The following is a 6,000-nucleotide window of genomic DNA, read 5'->3' on the forward strand; positions in this document are numbered from 1 at the left end:
TCTTGCCTGGGAAGTCCTATGGACACAGGAGCCTGGTGGGCTGCAGTTCATGGGGCCGCAGAGTCAGACATGACTGAGCGTGCGCAGTGAACGACACAGACTGTGTGTGTGTGTGCGTGCATACAGCTATGTTGTATATGCATACAGATACAACATGCACAATTCTCATTTTTAATTGAGAAAACCATGTACGTGGTAGATGTACCATACACATCTAAGGTAACAATTTACGTGGGAAAAGTCTCATGTGTCCCCTGGGTTGTTCATTTCCACTTCTCAGAGGTGACCAGTATTAACTGCTTTCTCACGTGTCCACTCAGGAGAATTTTCTGTGCAAGCCCGTGCAAAACACTATTGCAGTGTCTCGTGGAGAACCACAAGGCCCTCCGTGGCCGATGCGCTTTCCCTCCCTCGGCACTCAGCGTGGCCTGGCCGCGTGGACCTCCTTCTGCGCCCTAGGAGGGCCCTCTCTGCTGTCTTTGCTCTTACTGTCCCCTCGCCTGGAATGCTCGTCCCCACGACTGTGTAGCTGACTCCAACCTCACCTTGGCTGTGCTCCGAGGGGACACCCCTGATCGCCTAAAGCAGACACCTGTCAGGCACCATCTACCACAGCTCCCTGTTTATTGTCTCCATTGCACTTATTCTGAAATGATTTTGATGATTTTTTTTTAATTGTGGTAAACTGCGGAGAAGGCAATGGCAGCCCACTCCAGTACTCTTGCCTGGAAAATCACATGGACAGAGGAGCCTGGTGGGCTGCAGTCCATGGGGTTGCTAAGAGTCGGACACGACTGAGCGACTTCACTTTGACTTTTCACTTTCATGCATTGGAGAAGGAAATAGCAACCCACTCCAGTGTTCTTGCCTGGAGAATCCCAGGGATGGGGGAGCCCGGTGGGCTACCGTCTATGGGGTAGAGTCGGACACGACTGAAGCGACTTAGCAGCAGCAGCAGTACATAACCTATAACGAACCTTTTTTTTTGGATGCACCATATGGCTTGAGAGAATCTCAGTTCCCCCACCAGGGATCAAACCTAGCCCTGTGAGTAAAAGGGTGGAGTCCTAACCACTCCGTGTGGACATCCGGAGAATTCCCTACAATGGACCATTTTAAAATGGACCAGTCAGTGGCATTAAGTACATTCCCAATAATGTGCAACCACGACTCCCATCTCATCCTAGGACTGGTTTATCATCCCAGACGGAACCTCTATTCCTTTTTTCTCTCTCCCCATCCCAGTAAAATACTAGCCTTTAAAAAAAAGAATCTATGTATTTACAGTATGGGCTTCGCTGGGTCTGTACTGCTTTGCATGGACTTTCTCTAGTCCAGGTGAGAGGGGACTACTCTTTTGGGTGGTTCCTCTTGTTGCGGAGCACAGGCTCTAGGGCACATGGGCTTCAGTACCCGCGCTTCGAGAGCACAGGCTCAGTAGTAGCGGCACTTGGGCTTAGTTGCTCTGCAGTGTGTGGGATCTTCCTGGACCAGGGATCGACCCCATGTCCCCTGCATTGGCAGGTGGATTCTCATCCACTGTGCCACCAGGGAAGTCTAAAATATCAGCCTTATATGAGCCAGAACTTCACTTGTCCACGTCACTGACAACCCCGTATAGAGGATGCATAGCAAATGTGTAACAAATGAGTAAATGAACATCTGAATGGATCAAAAAGTGGATACAGAAGTTTCTACGTACACTTGGAATCACACTGTCCATTCTTGTCTAGAACTTGCGCTTTTCACTTAAGAGTTTTTATAGCAGAACATACACACCCAACTCATTCTATTTAAAAGTATCACGGGGTTAGTCCATGTGGGCAAATCAGAATCCACTGTACCAGTTCTCCCGCATTCACTATTCACCTTGTTTCCAGTCATTGCTATTAGACAAAGTCCAGATGTTTTTGACCATTATGGTCTCCTGTAATTGACGCTTCTCCAGCAAGCTTAGTGAAATGTGACCCTTATTTGAGGAACGAGATTCACAAGAGAATTTGGAGGGATGGTAGGGCTGGGGAAGCTGACAATATTTGAAAGGTCGGAGGTGTGTTGGTTTGGCAGCTGACAAGGTCAAAAATAAGAGGGTGTTAGAGGAAGCAAGGTGTAGATTAAGAACAAATAGTTCAATGTGTGATTGAAATAGTAGCTTTGAAGTCAGACTTTGAGCTGCACAGAGAGAGTCATGATGGTTAGGGCGAGCACCTCTTTGCATCCTCATTTCTTACCCAACCTAAGGTGGTACTCCATTCTCAGACTTGTTTCCCTTCTGCTCAAAGCTGGGCAGTCAGTCTTTCTGGGCTCCAGGCAGAGTGGTTAGTAACAGTCACAAGTATGGTACCTTAAAGTTAAGAGAGTCTTAAAGGCCGAAGTTGGCTCTGAGATAAGTAATAAAACTGGTAATAAGCTTATCTCACAGTTGATAAGAAAGTTATCACTCCCTGACATTATATATCATTTGAGCTCTGGGCAATTTGGAAGAGTTAGGTTTGTGTCTTTATGGCAGTACTTTTATTAGAAAAGAGTCCATTGGCCTTTTACAGGGTATTAATCCCTTTGTCATCTGCCATCGATGCCTTATGGGTTTGGGGGTCTCATTTAAAAACCTTTTTCTGATGCATGACAAGTGTCATTGGTACCCACTCATTTATTTGTTTGTATTTAGTTTTGCTGCACTATTTAATTATTTTCCCAGCATTTTTTCCCTCCTTACGATTATAATATTCTTTAGTATTAAGCCAAGGCATTGATCATGTATCTGTCTCTATAATGAATTAATAAACTATTTTCCAAAGAGAAAAAAAAAAAAAGGAGAAACTTGGCTCTGTAGAAATTCATCCTGTTTGGTTTAACGATGAAGAGCATAGCCTCTTTGCATTGCCTGGTTTGAGTTTTGTGTCTACCGTTATAGGCCATCACCGTATATTTCCATGTCTATTTTTCTATCACACAAATTAATAATAGTTCCGGCCTCCTGGGGTTTTTAATCGAGTTTTTTACAATTAATTTATTTTTTTATTTATTTTTGGCTGCACTGGGTCTTGGCTGCTGCGCTCAGGCTTTCTCTAGTTGCAGCGAGTGGGGGGCTATGCTTCGTTGTGGTTCATGGGCTTCTCATTGCAGTGGCTTCTCTTGCTGTGGAGCACGGGCCCTAGAGCTCGGGGCTCAGTAGCTGTGGTGCACCAGCCTAGTTACCCAAGGGGTGTGGGATCTTCCTGGCCCAGAGATCGAACCTGTATCCCCTACATTGGCAGGCAGATTCTTAACCACTGGACCACCAGGGAAGTCCCACCTCATAGGGTTTTGTAATAATTAAACGCTAATTAAACAAAGCACCCAAAGTTACGTTTTGCACACAAGTGCCCAGCACATGTTGACCTCTGTTATTTATTGGGCTCCCATCATGTAACAAGAATTCTGCTTAGGTGGTCTCATCTCATTCTGAAAACAATCCAATGGGGTAGATTTCAGTCGTCCCATATATAGACCAAGACCCTGAATGTCAGTCAGTACCCATATCACGCCCAAGATCCCCTGGATAAACTGGAATTCACGTCTGGACCATCCTTTGTCAAAGCCACAATGATAAATAAATTTAGCGGTTGTTAAAACAGATATCATGAGAGGTGAAATGCTCAGAGTCACAAAGCCAGCTTAGGAGAAGGACTAGGGTTGGAAATGATCTTTCCTGGACATCTTCCAGTATGACTGACTCAGATGGGAACACTGATGATGAAAATGATAACGACTCATGTTTACTAAGCACATTTTATGGGCCAGGTGGTGTTCAAAGCCTTTTGGGTCTGCATTAGTCCCCTGGCGCTGCTGTAAAAAAAAATTTATCCGGCTGAAAACAACGCAGATCTAGTCTCTTACGCTCTGTAGGTCAGAAGACTTGCTGGGCTGTAATCAGGGTGTTGGCAGGGCTGTGTGCCTTCTGGAAGTTCTAGGGGAGAAGCCATTTCCCAGCTTTTCCAGCTTCTAAAGACTTGCCCCTCTGTGGGACTTCCCTGGCGGTCTAGTGGTTAAGATCTTGCCTTCCAATGCAGGCGGGGGTGCAGGTTTGATCTCTGCCTGGGAAAACAAGATTGCACATGCCTGGGGGCCAAAAACCCAAAACACAAAACAGAAGCAATGTTGTAACAAACTCCACAAAGATGATCTGCATTCCTTGGTTCATGGCCCCTTCCTGATGTCACTTGAACCTCTGCCTCCACTGTTCCATCTGATTTCCTGCCTCTCCTACCTCCCTTAAAAAAAAACTTTATTTTTGGCTGCACCAGGTCTTCATTGCTCTACGAGGGCTTTCTCTGGCTGCAGTGAGCAGGGGCTACTCTCTAGCTGCAGTACGCCGGCTTCTCACTGCGGTGGCTTCTCTGGTTCCAGAGGGCGGGGTCTAGACACAGGGGCTTCAGCAGTTGCAGCTCTCCATGCCAGGACCCTTGACTCTAGTGGCTGGGCTCAGCAGTGTGGTGCACAGCCTTAGTTGCTCCACGTGCCGCGGAATCTTCCCGGACCAGGGATTGAGCCCATGTCGCCTGCCTTGGCAGGCAGATTCTTACCCCCTTGTGCCACCAGAGAGGTCCCCGCCTCTCTCTTATAAGGACTCTTACACTTACTCTGAGCCCACCCAGATCATCCAGGGTAATCTCCCCATCCGACGATCCTTAACATAATCAAAATCCCCACTGCAACATATTCACGGGTTCCAGGGATTAGGGTGTGGACATCTCTGGCGATGATGAGTACCTGGGTATTAGCATCTACTAACTACCTCACCCTGACTTTCGGAGGCAGCAGCAATTACCGTCATTGTCTGCATTTTACAGATGAAGAACTGAGCCCCAGGGCCCTGCACAGCTTTCTTTTTTAATTGATTGGGGTATAGTTGCTTCACAGTGCTGTGTTAGCTCTGCTGCACAGTGAAGTGAACCAGCCATGTGTATTTACAATAACAGGAAACAGAAGCCACCTAAATGTCCACTGAAATGGCAACCCACTCCAGTATTCTTGCCTGGAGAATCCCATGGACGGAAAAGCCTGGGAGGCTACAGTCCGCGGGGTCCAAAGAGTCGGACACGACTGAGCAACTTCACTTCACTTCAAATGTCCACTGACAGATGAATGGATGAAGAAGATCTGATGCGTAAACGCAATGAATAACTTTCTTAACATCGTAAAGGTTCTGAGAGGCAAAGCTTTCAAACCAAGTTCAGGCCTTTCACAGCATTCCACATTCTGCCTTTGGGGATATCTTAGTGTATAGGCCAAAAATGATTAATTAAATTTGAATATTGGGAAGGGGGTTTGAAAGGAAAACTTGAGGTGAATGAATTAATGAAGGTATAGATATCGGAGGGTATGGTGAAGCAGAGATATAAGCACGAAATTGTAGGCGGTAAAGAGTTTAGAAGAAGTGGTTCAATCTGTCTCTCCCCCAGATTCACAAAGGGGATTATCTAGTTATTATCTAGCTTGTACACCCTCCATCATTTGCAAAGTACTTTCCAACAGCTATGGCTCTTATCATAAGGTCCTGTGGTGGCTTTCATTCTCCCTCACTTGATGACTGGGAAAACTGCACCCAAGCCAGACTGTGGGTTGACTCCAAGACGCCAGCAGCTCACGTCCCTACCAGCCAACAGTGTGCTGACAGCGGCAGGATGCCAGCCCCAACCACCCCACGGCCCAGGACAAAGTGACCTCCAACGCGTTTGAACGTGCGGGTGCTTGAGGAATCATTTGGTCCTAACCTGAATGTTCCAGACGTTCAGCTATTAAGACTCACTTTATAGCCTATTCCTTGCCTTGAACCACCCCCAACCTATTTCCTATTAATATCCACGACTTGATCCAAGTAGACTCGTTAACCTTCCAGAATGGCAGTCCATATCAACTCCTCGAGTCCACACAAAAATCCTTTATGACACACATGTCTGGTGTCCCATGCAAATGTCTGGTCTGAGTTGGGGCTGGGGGCAGAGCACCCAGGGGAAG

This window comes from Budorcas taxicolor, chromosome 18, assembly GCF_023091745.1.
Source record: "Budorcas taxicolor isolate Tak-1 chromosome 18, Takin1.1, whole genome shotgun sequence".
NCBI classification, from domain to species: domain Eukaryota; kingdom Metazoa; phylum Chordata; class Mammalia; order Artiodactyla; family Bovidae; genus Budorcas; species Budorcas taxicolor.